This window comes from Temnothorax nylanderi, unplaced genomic scaffold (assembly GCF_030848795.1).
Source record: "Temnothorax nylanderi isolate EJ_2023f unplaced genomic scaffold, tnyl_v1.0 TNYL_tig0636_pilon, whole genome shotgun sequence".
Lineage (NCBI taxonomy): Eukaryota > Metazoa > Arthropoda > Insecta > Hymenoptera > Formicidae > Temnothorax > Temnothorax nylanderi.
This window is the reverse complement of record NW_027249698.1, coordinates 58,648-73,335: the sequence shown is the minus strand read 5'-3', so window position 1 is coordinate 73,335 and position 14,688 is coordinate 58,648. Positions and strand designations below refer to the sequence as shown.

At 29.5% G+C, this 14,688-nt stretch overlaps 2 long non-coding RNA genes across 3 annotated transcripts; one reads left to right on the top strand and one right to left on the bottom strand.

Moving 5' to 3' along the window:
• Nucleotides 1–2,159: 2,159 nt before the first annotated feature.
• On the top strand, nucleotides 2,160–5,863 carry LOC139784494 (uncharacterized). 2 transcript variants are annotated; one of them, XR_011721578.1, is made up of 7 exons: nucleotides 2,160–2,334; nucleotides 3,012–3,162; nucleotides 3,308–3,389; nucleotides 3,760–4,105; nucleotides 5,001–5,191; nucleotides 5,302–5,613; nucleotides 5,699–5,860. It is a non-coding gene; the product is annotated as an uncharacterized lncRNA (long non-coding RNA). The 2 variants fall into 2 exon arrangements; XR_011721577.1 differs by having other exon boundaries at nucleotides 5,302–5,863.
• Nucleotides 5,517–13,567, bottom strand: LOC139784495 (uncharacterized). The gene is made up of 2 exons (XR_011721579.1): nucleotides 13,415–13,567; nucleotides 5,517–6,589 (listed from the first exon to the last, which is right to left on the bottom strand). It is a non-coding gene; the product is annotated as an uncharacterized lncRNA (long non-coding RNA).
• Between the last annotated feature and the right edge of the window lie 1,121 nt (nucleotides 13,568–14,688).

The following is a 14,688-nucleotide window of genomic DNA, read 5'->3' as shown; positions in this document are numbered from 1 at the left end:
CCGTTTGATATGGTCCCGGTGCACTATGATATAGAACTACATCTAAGTCTCGAAAAATATGATTCCAATATGGCACACCCGTGAAATATAGAACAACAATATGGCAGTTTTCATCTTTACGGTGAATCCAGTATAGCCATCAATATCTCATATTCTACGCAAAATATAAAACTCCATACATCAAACCTGGTTAAGCATTTGGGAAAAATTATATTGATTGACAACAATGGTACAGTTTATATAGGGTTGTGTGGGGTGATGTGCAACATGGGGTGATGTGCAACGTTTCCGATTCCTGGTCTGCATGTCGACATTTGGCAGAACCGCATACTGCCATCTGTTTGTGTTGACAGTACCTTGTTTTAGATAAATAACTCGCGAGATAGCACGCACCCTGGTTTGCTGTACGAAAAGCGAGTTAAATTTCTCGAGCTGAATGTAATTTTTGCTTTTCACATTCATAGTGATTTCGTGAATTGGTTTTAGTCATCTTATAGGTAAATATTTTTATATTGTTAGTTTTTCAAGTACTTTTGATAATCCAAAGCGATTTTGTGATTTTCTTACATTGTGTTGGTGTCATGCCAGTCCGCGCAAAATAGCGTGTTTGGGGTGATGTGCAACATGATGTGAAATGTGTCGACATGCAAGGTCGCAACTATTTTACTTGTGACAACTGCGATTCAGATGATGAAAAATAAAGTTTTTTGCGTTTTTCCTTTCATTATATTAATTTTTAAGCGATAAATAAATAAGAAATCAAATAAAAAATAATTTTTTTTTCAGGTCGATTACAACACAGTGAAATTTTTTGTTCACCAGATTTCGATTAATTTGTATTTAAGAACCCCAAATTTAACATTTAAGTCGATTGATGTCAATATTCATGCATTTTTTACCTTAATTTTACCTGTGTTGCACATCACCCCAAGAAAATTTGAAAATGCTAAAACAGACGTTTTTGAAAACTCGAAAAATTTTTAGGAAAAATTTAAAATTTTGAAAATCTAATCACGCAGAATTTTAGTATTTTCCTTCCTCTACATTATACAGCCATGATATATTCAAGAATTTGATTTTTGGATATGTTTTCCGAGCAACGCGTGAAAGTGTTGCACATCACCCCACATAACCCTACCTGCGAAATTTACATCTAATTTTAAAAGAGAATATGTAGACCTTTATTTCGACGCTTTGCTATATCCTGGGCGTTACACTTTAAAATTCAAATTTCACAGTTGGATTACTGATAATAAAGCAGAAACCTTGGTCAGAAGTTCCTACATAAACAAAGAAGAGAACACGATGTACGTAAATGTTGATATATTATACATATTTGTACAAAAATCTATGATGTAAACATTCTATATTGTTCTTCAGAACCCATTTTCGTGACATATTGTAAGACTTATCCTAACAGTAAGACCCTGTAAGCAATATAATTAAAACATTTAATTAATTATATCTTTATGCTAGAGAGCTGTACAATCCTACTTGAATTGTCGATGAAATTATTTAAATCTACAATAATTAAAATTTTTTATTACATCATATATTATTTAAGGTAATTATAAAAATTATTATATTGTTCTAGATGGTTGGTAGCACCATATATTGAAATGGAAGGAGCTCGACGATTGTTTCCCTGTTGGGATGATCCGTACTTAAAGACTACGTTTAACATTTCCATAAAGCATCATCATAATTTTACGGCTATATCGAACATGCCGATACTAGATTATTATATAGATGACGATGGTTTAATGATGACACACTTTCATACTACTCCTCCAATATCCATTTATCAAGTTTCGATTATTTTGACTAATTTCCCTCATATTCGCATTAACGAAAACATCACTTTATGGTGCAAAACGTGCTCAAGAATGCAGTCAATAACATACGCTAAACGAGTTATAGAGAATATCACGTTGCATTTGGAATCTGAATTTAATGGAACAAAGATTCCAAAAATGGATTATTTTGCAATTCCAAATTTTCCACACAACGGCATGTCGAAATGGGGACTTGTCTTTCGCAGGTAACACATAATTTCAGATATTAGACGACGTATGTACAGTAAATTATAACAATATATTCTAAATAAAGACAGATTTTACAAATAAGAGCATTTATGTAATAATTATCAGGGAAGCAGATCTTATCTATGATGAGGATGAATTAGATCCGATTATGCGCAAAATAGAAATCGCACGTTCTATAACACCAAAAATAGCATATCAATGGTTTGTTTAGCTATTCAGCCCAACTTTGTGGTCTCATTTTTGGTTACACGACGGTCTTGCTATATTCGGAGAAAAAGCTGTCGTTAAGGTAATTTTTTATTTCCAAAAACACAAAAATGTCATAGATTTATTTAAAAATTCTTTAAGTTGTTTTTATTCCGTAAGCCCAGAATACCGATAAATTTTGTTTCATATACTTTTAGAAAATTTATAATATAAGAAAAAGAGCTAATAATTTCATGTACGTTAAACGCAGGATAATATCAAGATTCTGGAAGAAGACTTTGTTACCTATATCTTTGACAATATCTAATCTTCTAATTGTGTAGCATTTCATTATAATAATTATGTTTACTTGTAATATGAGTTATAAAAAACAAAAAAGAAACATTTATGACAATATGAGCGTAGCAACATTTAACTAGAATGTAAACATGTCCAATGCAATATTTATGTAATTGTCGTCCATAAGATCAGAGAATAGATTATGTTTTATACTCTTCGAAAATCCGTAGTAAGAAACAAAATTCAAACAGACACTGTATGAGCGTGAGATAATACATAAACATCAAAATAACCTCTTACAAATAATATTAACAAATATTTAATATCTTGCAGTCATATCGCTTTTTTATAATTTTATATGAATTATAAACTGTTTTATTAAAATAACAAAACTTAGATTGCAATAATGAGCATAGCAGCATTAAACCACAATAAAAGTATGTAATCCAGTCTTTATGTAATTACAAAATTTGTTTTTAGGTTTTTAATAATTCTCAGATAATGGACTTATTCATAGTTCAGAGTCAGTACAAATCTCTTCAGTTGGATTATCATTTTGATATAAATCCTCCACAAATTCATAATCTGTCGAAGATTAATTCAACTTTTAGTTCTCCCCGTTACATGAAAGGTAAGAATTCATTAATATTTACATATTTGGCTACAGCCTCTATTTCTAAAAAAATTACAAAAATGCATATATTATCAAAAATTAATGTAAGAAGGACATTCAGATTAAACAAATTCAATTGCAATTTACTCATTTATGATTATAGTAATCATTGTTTTGCGAATGCTCCAAAATGAAATTACTGATAAGGTGTTTCAAGAAAGTGTCCGCACATGTCTGCACAATAAGTGAGTAATACAAACAAATACAGACATATATACAGTAAGTACAGTATTTGTCATATTTCCATAAAATCTATGTACTGCTTTTTTGCATTACTTGGTGTATATACCTATATTTAAATATAGGTACCTATTTATATATAAATAGGTTTATATTTAAATATTTGTCTTTCGTGCTTATTTCTCTTATTCTTTACTTACATACTTTTTATGTTAACTATATCTTCCTTTTTACTTTTTATCAGCCCATTTATTAAATTCTTTATATCTTTATTTTTTTCATAATTTCCTATCTATTCCATCATTTTTCACATATATAACTGCATTCCATTCTTTACTGTCAATAACGATAAATTTTTAATTCTATCATGTCTAGCTCACTGACTCTCAAAGAACTTTGGTCTACACAAGAACGTTTAGCTAATCATTCATTAGGGTCTAAATATTACATGGAGAGTAATTTTTTTTATTGGATAATATACAAACATATTATCCTGTTATAAACTGAACACAAGAGGACTCTTTTAAAGGAGGGTTGACGCAATTCAATGCATCGAGTCATAGTTACGGTGAATGGTGGATACCCATAAGTCTAATGACAAAGTTCTCCATAAAATATGCCGATAAAATATGGCTAACACTGCTAACAGTGCTTAATCCGTCTTCGTATAAGAAACATACTGCAACAGATGGTTGGATAATGGTCGACATTCAGCAAGCTGGTGAATATTAAATTATAAAGAAGTTATTATATCGGCATCGAAAAATATCACAATCCTTGTGATCATTTTCCGAAACCGAATACTTTTTATTATAATCGTATGTCTCTTATATAAATGTCCAACAAATACCCCAAATATATGTGAATATTGTAGTACACTAACTACAATATTATTTACATATATTTAACTACGTGAATATATATATAATTATCAGTTAAATTTCTTCTGTTATACAACAGGATATTATCGCGTCTATTATGAATTGGAAAACTTGCGCAAAATTTCGCAGTACCTAAATTCTGGAGAATATAAAAATATAAGTGTTATCAATCGTGCTAAAGTGATTGATGACGCGTTTCATTTCTTACTTACACGTCAGATTAATGAATCTGTATTCTGGGGACTCGCAAAATACTTAGCGCGAGAGACAGATTACGTAGCATGGTATTCTATGCTCAAAGTGTTTGAATATATATCGAGTGTGCTTCCACTGGCAAAAGAGAAAATTAATTTTATACATGTTAAGGTGACGAGCAACAGATATAAATATCAGATATAAATTAATAAATACATTAATTAATTAAGCACACATAATAATTAATTAATACAGAGAATGTTTGATATTTACTTATATATATCGACAATTGTTAGGTAATTTTCAAATGTGATATATACGATTAAAGAGATTCTATTACAATTCTTCATAATTTAATTACAAGAGAAAATATCAGTTTCGAATCAAACTATTATCCCGACATTATGATTTGAACGTTATACATTATTTGTACAGCATTAAACCTAGAATTATTTTTCCGATACTAAGCGTAGAAAAGTTGTGCTGAAAGAAGTTTAAGACGATACCAGTCTAAACATTAAAAAATTCACATAATTTTAGGAAACAATGAGAGAAATATTAATTAAGCTTCTGGAGATACTAGGAGTTGACGATCGTCCAATGGAAAACGACTTCACTAAATGTTTAAGACAGGAGATCGCAAAATGAGCGTGTATAGTCGAATTGTCTGAGTGCCTACAAAAGGCTAAATTTAAGTTATAACAACATTTAGTACATCCTGAATCAAACAAGTATTATAATTTTTCTGTATAAATAAAGTTTCTTAAAAATTATTGTTTTTTACGCACGATAACAATACGCCATTCTTATAAATGCTCTTATTATTCTTTTAAAACCGTAGAATTTTACCAGAGTGGAAGAAATGGACATACTATAGAGGTTTTTTGGCTGCGGATTCGAACACATTACGTCTTGCAGAATTATCGTCAGACATTGGTGGCAAAAAATATTGGGAATTTCTTCCTTGTTCTCAAGATGACTATATTATGCGTCTGATATTTTACTTTCTTTACTATAATAATTTTGTGGAATCAAGACAAAATGCAACCATCAACATCAGGATTAATATTTTCCATTTTATTATTGCAAATCATGCTAAGAACGAAGTCGATCTTGAAAAAATATTATCATTCTTTAATTACATCAAACCATCGTAATAATAATTTTTCCATAAATATTCTATCTATAATTGTGGCAAATTATGATATGTACTAATTGTAAATATGTTTTGGTTTTAGAGAAATCAGTACCACTGCAGCATTAATCAATATCATTAATCATATATAATGCAACGTTGCTTGATATGGTAAGTTGTATATATCAAAATATTATACGTACTTATCATTAAATTCTATTAAGCATATTTATAACATACATATATAACTACTATAAATACCATAAAATGTATATATGTGTCATGTACACACAAATACTAATATATGTAGAATGCATATATGTATATTTACACATATGCATTCTACATGTATCTATTCTGATATATTAGTAATTATTTAGATTAACGTACTCTCCTCCAATGACTTTAACCTTGACATATGTTGTCAAGTGTATCACTCTGAATAACGTATGACAAGTTTTAGTCGTCGCTTATTGTTTGTTAAAAAGTTCTTAACAAATGTAACTAAAGAATATAACAGTTTGTCTCAATACTAAGGAAAGTAATTTGTTGATTTGTGTGTATAGACAGACACATATAGGCGGGGGAGGAGTGGAGGGACGGATCGTGATGGACCTTGGTTAGCGTGAAAAGTTGAAAACCCGAACCGTACAATGCTATCCAGAGAACCACTCCATGGCTAAAACCTTTTGTACGTTGCTTAGAGTGATACATATATGTCAAGGTTAAAGTTATTGGAGAGGGAAACGTTAATCTAAATAATTATTGTAGTATTAATTCTAATCGTTCAAAAGTAGGACATTATTGCATGCTAATTTTGCTCAACTAAACATTATGTTACATTATAAGATAAAATGCTAAGGCAAGAATAAATTATAATATTTAATGGTAGTATACCTGTGACAAATTAGATGTTGTGAATGACCCATTTTTCCTCTTTTTTCCATTTGGGTAGGGAAGAAACTGTCACGTAGAATTCAGTAAACTGTGATTGCTGAAAGAAATCTGGGACTCATAATATGCGCTATTCTAACTACAAAAATAAACTACAAATATAAACTACAAAAATAAATTACAAATAACAAAAAATATAATTGTAGCGCGACTAATTCTTTATCTTAAGTTTAAGTGTCTCTTTGTATTATATTTACACAGTTGGAAAATTTGTGTGCTTTTGTGAAAAAATCTGCTGGTTAAAGTTTTTGTGTTAAATATTCAACATATTCATGTGTAAATTTAACACATGTCTGCTATGTTAACTAAACTTAACAAATATAGAATGTAAAATTATTAAAATAATACAATTTTGTACATATTTATTAAATGTGTTAAAATTTACTGAAAAAGAATATTGATTTTACTCTATAAGATTAAAAACAACATTCTTTTTGATTTGTTACATTTGTAAAATGTAAAAAAAAACATTTCTTATGTGTTAATTTCATTATAAAAGTTATGTCAAATGTACAACTTCAAATTATGATCAAAATTACATTTCTTTTTTTGTTGAAATATTAACATAGTATCAATGTTACCATTTAACACATCCATATTATGTTAAATTAACACAAAAATTTGAGTAGATTGTTTGAGACATGTGATTTATGTTAAACTAGCGTTTCGGCCCGCGCTTCGCGGGCACATTTTAAGTGTGCACCGATTGCACACTTACACTCATACTAAAAATTAATTATTATTTGTAAAATTACTTTTACAATTTTAATATTTATAATTTTTCATGTAATTTATTTAAAAATTTTTAAATATATATTTTATTAACATTTTAATTATTATATTATTCATTTATACAATTTTATAATTTTTCAATTTATAAAATTTCTTTGTATATTACATTTTTTGTAAAACATTTTGTACTTCCTTCTATTAGATGTCCTTGATTGCTTAATTCATCAATCTTAATTTTTACACTTTCCTTTCTGGTTGCTCTAGAAAATGCCACATAAAGTTGACCATGAGCAAATACAGGATGTGGCAAATAAATCCCAACTTTTTCTAAACTTTGTCCTTGTGATTTATTGATTGTCATAGCAAATGACACTCGAATAGGAAACTGTCTTCGTTTAAACTTAAATGGCAGTTCCAAATCACTTGTAATTAAATCTATCCTTGGAATAAAGACAATCTGTCCTCGAGCAGGACCAGTTAAAACCTCTGCATAAATTGAATTATTTTTCAAATTAGTAACAATAAATCTTGTACCATTACAGAGTCCTTTTTTAGTATTTAAATTTCTTAATAGGATTATTATAGCACTGACTTTTATTTTAAGTCGATGAACTGGCAATCCAGAAGGTGTCAGAGAGTTTAAAAACTCAGTTGGAAAATTCAATTGCTCTTGTGGATCATCACTTACAATAAAGTCAATTGAGAGATACTCTTTTTCTTCTCCTTCCATTAGACAAAGAATTTCGTCATTAATTTTGAATGTATCCTCATTCTTAGGACAAAGAATCGTTCGATCTGAATTTTCTTTAATCTGTTCCATGGTGATTCTATCACCAAAAATTTCAGCAATAAGAGATTCTTTTGATATAAAATTCTGAGGAATTTCAATTGTATCGAGATGTAGTCGAGATGTAGTCTCCAATTTTCTGAGCCGAACATATACTCATAAATGTCACCAAGTTTCAAGCTAATCGGCTTCTCACATTCAAAATTCAATCTCTTTTTCGAGTTGTTTTTCTTGAACGGTCGCTGTACAAAGATGCGAGCGAGCAATCTCAAAATTTCCTAAAAAAGTTAAAGCAACCACGGACATTTAAAAAAAAATTCAAAAATTTTTTAAAAAAGAACCCATTTACCGATCATTGCCAAATTCAATACCAACCTTCTTTAAACGATACTCTATCGATTAAAAAAAAACAGCCCGATATCTCAATATTTGCAGAAGTTAGAGCAACCACAGACATTTTTAAAAAAATTTGGTTAATTAATCAATAATTCTTTAAAATTTCTGTTAAAAAAAACAGTCAAGTTTACTGAAATTTCTATAACTCAAAAACTAATTAACCAAATTTTAACGAATTATATATGAAATAGGGGTAAAAAAAACTGAAAAATATAATAGAATTAGAAATAGATCGAAAATTAGTTAATTAGATCAAACTTTATCAAGGTTCTATTTATGTACGGATTCTCAATAATTCTTTAAAATTTCTGTTAAAAAAAACAGTCAAGTTTACTGAAATTTCTATAACTCAAAAACTAATTAACCAAATTTTAACGAATTATATATGAAATAAGGGTAGAAAAAACTGAAAAATATAATAGAATTAGAAATAGATCGAAAATTAGTTAATTAGATCAAACTTTATCAGGGTTCTATTTATGTACGGATTCTCCGAAATTTCAAACATCTGTAACTCTAGAACTAATTAACTAAATCTTAATTAATTATATATGAAATAGGGGTAGAAAAAACTGAAAAATTTAATAAAATTAGATATAGATTGCACATTGCTTTAGAGAAAAAACAGATTTTCTCTCTCTCTCTCTCTCTCTCTCTCTCTCTCTCTCTCTCTCTCTCTCTCTCTCTCTCTCTCTCTCTCTCTCTCTCTCTCTCTCTCTCTCTCTCTCTCTCTCTCTCTCTCTCTCTCTCTCTCTCTCTCTCTCTCTCTCTTTGAAATTCGGTCATTTATTTCCCAAAAAATTAGAAAAATTAAAAAAATTAGAAACCGTACCGGTTTCCAAAAAAATCGGTAACGAAAAATTATACACTTTATAGCACTCCCCGGAAAATTCTACCCCTGTTTGATCTATAATTCTTTGCGATTCAGTGAATTATTTCCCGAAAAATTAGAAAAATTAGAAAAACCGGTTTCCAGAAAATCGGCAACAAAAAACAATACACTTTATGGCACTTCCCAGGAAATTCTACCCTTACTTCATATACAATTCTTTGAGATTTGGTCAATTAATTCTTATAAAATTTGAAAAAATTTCAGAACCGGTTTTCAAAAAGATCGGTAACGAAAAATTAACCACGACATTTTCATCCCCGGAAAATTCTACCCCTATTTCATATACTTTTGGTAAAAATTTGGTCCACTAACGAATGAGTAGTTCGCGTACATACAGACAGACAGACAGACGGACGTGACTTATATATATAGATTTAAGACAAATTTTTCAACTGTGTATTTATTTTTAATCACATATCATCTATATTGTAAAAGTTATATTTTTACGTATTATTTATAATTTATTTGTGTTCCTAACCTTGTCACTTTTCTTGTAATATTTATATAATTGTAATTATTAATATTACTATTGTTCTTAGATTATGACAAATTTTTAACATAATTAACTTTGTAGGATTGTAACAGATATTCCGCAACGGTTAATTCATAATAAATTATTTATATGGCTATTTTGCACAATTATTTTTATACATTTCTTACCCAGTATATCTTACATTTATTTTATGTTAGTGTTTATTGTGTCCAACGCATGGCGTTTTATAACGTAGTTTATACAAATATTAAAATATAAATATTTTTCGAGCAGTTATTTCGTCTATAAAAATTTATGAAAATAATTAAAATTTACTATAAGTTTATTATAATTTTTTACGTTTACGTTTCACGTCTATGTTGAAGTTTGAATTATTGTTTAAGTAAATATTTCAAATTTGCCTACATTCAGCAATCTTGTAAAAATATAAATACTTACATCTCGGATAATTGAAAACAAAATAATTTGTAGGAACATAAGATCCGAGAAGTTTTTAACTAGCCCTAAGTACTTGCGCGTACTTGTATATATGTCAGGCGAAAACGCTCACTAAGCGAAAGAACTGATCATAACGCGTGTTCTGGCATACACAAAAAGGCCACAACGCGAAGTTCGTATCGTGGCAATTTCAAAAACGCTCACAACGCGTTCTGGACGCTTATTGATGCAGCCATGACGCGATGTGATAAAAATAAAATTATAAAGAAACAAAATTATAAAGAAAATTAACAGTTAGCCTTATATGTTGCCGGGGGAGAGGCTCCGCCGCATAAAAAATTAATCTAACTCCAAGCTTATTTCGACCAAATGTTAATTTAAAGTTTTAATTTTAGAATTAGGCTTGAAGTTAGATTATTTTTTTATGCTTGCCTACATAAGGCTAACTCTGTTAATTTTCTTAATAATTTTTTTTTCTTTATAATTGTATATCTATCAAAAACATCCACATCGCGTCCATGGCTGTATCAATAAGCGTCCATAACGCGTTGTGATCGGTTTCTTCGCTCAATAAGCGTTTCCGGTCTTTGAGCCTAACATATCCAGTAAAGTCTGAAATTTATATTAAAATTTAATAAAAATTGAAATAAAATTAAGATAAATAATTAACCCAATATTAGGAGACATTTATTAAGTTCATTCTACAATATCGTAAGAGTATGCTGTAAGACGTAAGACATAAGCAGTAAAAATTGACCAACTATGGTCGATTATTTTTGAACTGTAAAAATTCCATTAGTCAATAGCTTAGGGGAGAGTTGGCAATTACCGCGTGGTTGACAATTCCGCGCCATTGTTTATCTCAATAACTATTAGTATTACGCGCCTACAATGATGTTAATATCATAGAGTAACACGAAATACCCCACCCGCATGCGCCGTCAATGCGTTCCGGCCGTCCATGTAAACACAGTGCGCTCTGGAAGCTTCTCTGCTTGCTCGTTGCAATTTTGCTGGTAGTTTCGATAAGAGGTGAGTAATATAATATTTACATTAGAGAAATAAATTTGACGGATTTGATAGGCTAAAACACTATAAAATTAGGTTGCAAAGTGATTTTAGAAACACGCGTTTCTTTCCTATATATTTTAAGGTTGTAAAGTGAAATGATTGAGTTTGATAATTTCGCGCCCAAGGTATAATACTCATAGGTATAACGATAATTGTGTGTTAAGAGTTACCAAGACTGTTTAGTTTACAATGTAAGGTGCTTACAGAAAAGATCGTTGCTTAAGTTTTGATTTGAATTTATAATGATCGTTATTTGTTAACGCATTCACTTATTTTTATATGTAGGTACCTACTAGACGATATTAATGCATAAATATAAAAAAAACATTTTGTTATTGTGTTCTACTTCATGTCACTGGCTGAAGCCAGAGTAATTTTTATAGGTACGGCTTTATTAAACTGGGCACGATTTTATCAGACCTGGTCACGATATTATCAGACCAGTTTGATAATACCGCGTTTTCTCATTTTTTGAAAAATTATTAATATTTCAGTTTGTGTTTAACTTTCAAGATTATTGCTATGATATATGGATAGCCAAATAAATGACCTATCTAAAACTGCACAGTTTGTTTTTTTGAAGCATTTCTGAGCTTAGATATACGCTTCGGTTCTTAGGGGCTCGGTAATTGCCAACTCTCCCCTACTATTTACGTCTTGCTGCTCTTACGGCTATTGTAGATAAATCTTTACCGTTTATGTCTAATACGACTGATTTCTAAAGTATTGTCATCTTTGTTGATGAGTATAAAAAAGCGTATTGCCTTTCTAATGATTAAGGGTCGACAGGAGTCATTTATTACCAGAATCGTAAAATCCGTATTACGGCCAAAATAATGAGAAAATCGCACTTTAACTATGATATTCGTAATCAGCAGCATCGCCTTCAAGCTGCTACAGAGCGATTTTTTGGAAAAATGGTCAAAATAAAATTTTTAAGTTTTTATATAAAAACTCGAAAATTTTATTTTGACTATTTTTCCAAAAAATCGCTCTGTAGCAGCTTGAAGGCGATGCTGATTACGAATATCATAGTTAAAGTGCTATTTTCTCATTATTTTGGCCGTAATACGGATTTTACGATTCTAGTAATAAATGACTCCTGTCGACCCTTAACAAAATAATTTTACCAGCCAATTTCTTCATGTTTTAAATAATTGCTGATCCTACTTATTTAGACAATTTTACATCGCTTCAACGTTGTCACAGGAATAGCTCCATCGCCTTGTATGCGCAACATAAAATCATTTTATCCATGCACATATATCCACTTATTTACTTAAATTAATTTTGTCCTATCGGTCTTAATCTATTTGTCATCGGACAAATCTGAGCTTAGAAAACTTCCAACAATTGCAAAATAAACGTTCTGCTGAACGTAGCCATTGAAAGTACATTTATATGTTTGTTCTGTTTTGAAGAACTTCCTGGTGCACATCAGTAGTGTAATAACTGTAATATACCTAAGTTAGAGTGAGACAAGTATATTTTGTTTCACTCTAACTTATTGCACGAATGTGCACCAGTTCAGGAATTTCTTCGAAAAAGAATAGACGCTATAGATGGTATATCCATAAAGCTTCTAGAACATTTTCACGCATGTCTCAAAGACGTCATAAACACGTTCAAAAGACGTAAAAAGTAGAAATTAAAAAATTTTTTTATCATTAAAAAAACGTTTCTATAATAGGTTTTTAAACGTTATTTTATCGAAAAAGAAACGTTCCATTAAACGTTTTTCGAATGGACATTTTTACTCATGAGAAACGTTTCTAGAAATCGGTTATAAAACGTTTCGGTAAAACTCTTATAAAACATTTTTGACACGTGTATGTGCTACCTGGGATGCCATATTGAAATAGTTTTGCATATCTAATACAGCAAATAATTGCATATGGCAATCATAATTCAAGAATAATTATTTTTATCGCTATCAAATACGCGTGGAGCAGATGAGAACGTATTAATATGTATTAAGAATATATCTGAATAATTCATTGGAATAATAACTTTGCTCGTAAAAAAGAGATTTTGCGATTATATCTGTGATAATTACCTGAATTGAAAGACATCTTATGCGCTCGCAATTAAAGATTTCCGGTGAGATCACCGGAAACAAAATTTACAGTGATGTAAGGATTGCATAGCATAAATCTTTGAAAACCATTTGATATAGACACTGTCATCCTTATTTCCCCTAAAAAGTTGTTATTCCATCCGACGAGCGGTTCATTAGCGGTAGAGATAAAACTGAAAAATATGTTTATTATTTCTTTTTACTAATTCGCAGAAATTTGCGTACAAATATAACTACATATTATCGTTTTTTTGTTACTATCGCAAAATATTATTTCTGTATTAAATTTTTATTTTAGTATTAATTTATTTAATGTAAGCATAATAATAGTTACACGTAATTACATGTAATAGAAATATATCTTTTGAAGTTCATAATGTGTATTAGAAATACGTTTGCGTATGATAATATACATCTTATTCAGCTTTAATCTTGATAATTCACATTTTTTGGAAGACAGCGTTTAAAATGCTCAAAATAACATTGTTCTGATAATAATGAGAAAAAGTTGACATTGCACTTATTAATTACGATGCCGTAATCCAGAGCGGATAATTGTATAAGCGATTAAAAATAATAAACTTTTAAATAAAAATAAATCTGCTAAGGTCTAATATATTATAAATAATACTTATAATTAATAAAAAATCTATTTACATGGCAGGCCGAGATATTCCAATTGGTATAAATCTCCTTCATCTTTAAGAAGCTCTTTTGCAATCGCTTTCGTGAACGTATATATACATATATATACACATACTTATAACATAGTTTCCGTTGGACTACACTGTTGGAAAATTTGTGTTAAATATAACATAAATTACATGTCCCAAACGGTCCACTCAAATTTTTGTGTTAGATTAACATAATATGGATGTGTTAAATGGTAACACCGATACTATGTTAAAATATTTCAACAGAAAGGAAATGTAATTCTGATCGTAATTTGAGGTTAGTTATGTGTACAATTAACATAACATTTATGTTAAAGTTAAGATTGTTTTAATAATTATTTTAATAATTTTACATTTTAAATTTGTTAAGTTCAATACATAGCAGGCATATGTTAAATCTACACATGTATGTGTTGATTATTTTACACAAAAATTTTAACAAGGACCTTTTTTAACAAAACTATAAAAATTTTCCAACAATGTAGTAAAATCTCCTTTCTCCCCCCCCCCCCTAATTAAATCGATTTGATTTAACTTTGATATTAAGTTGATTATCTAAATAACAGTAAAGAATTTATT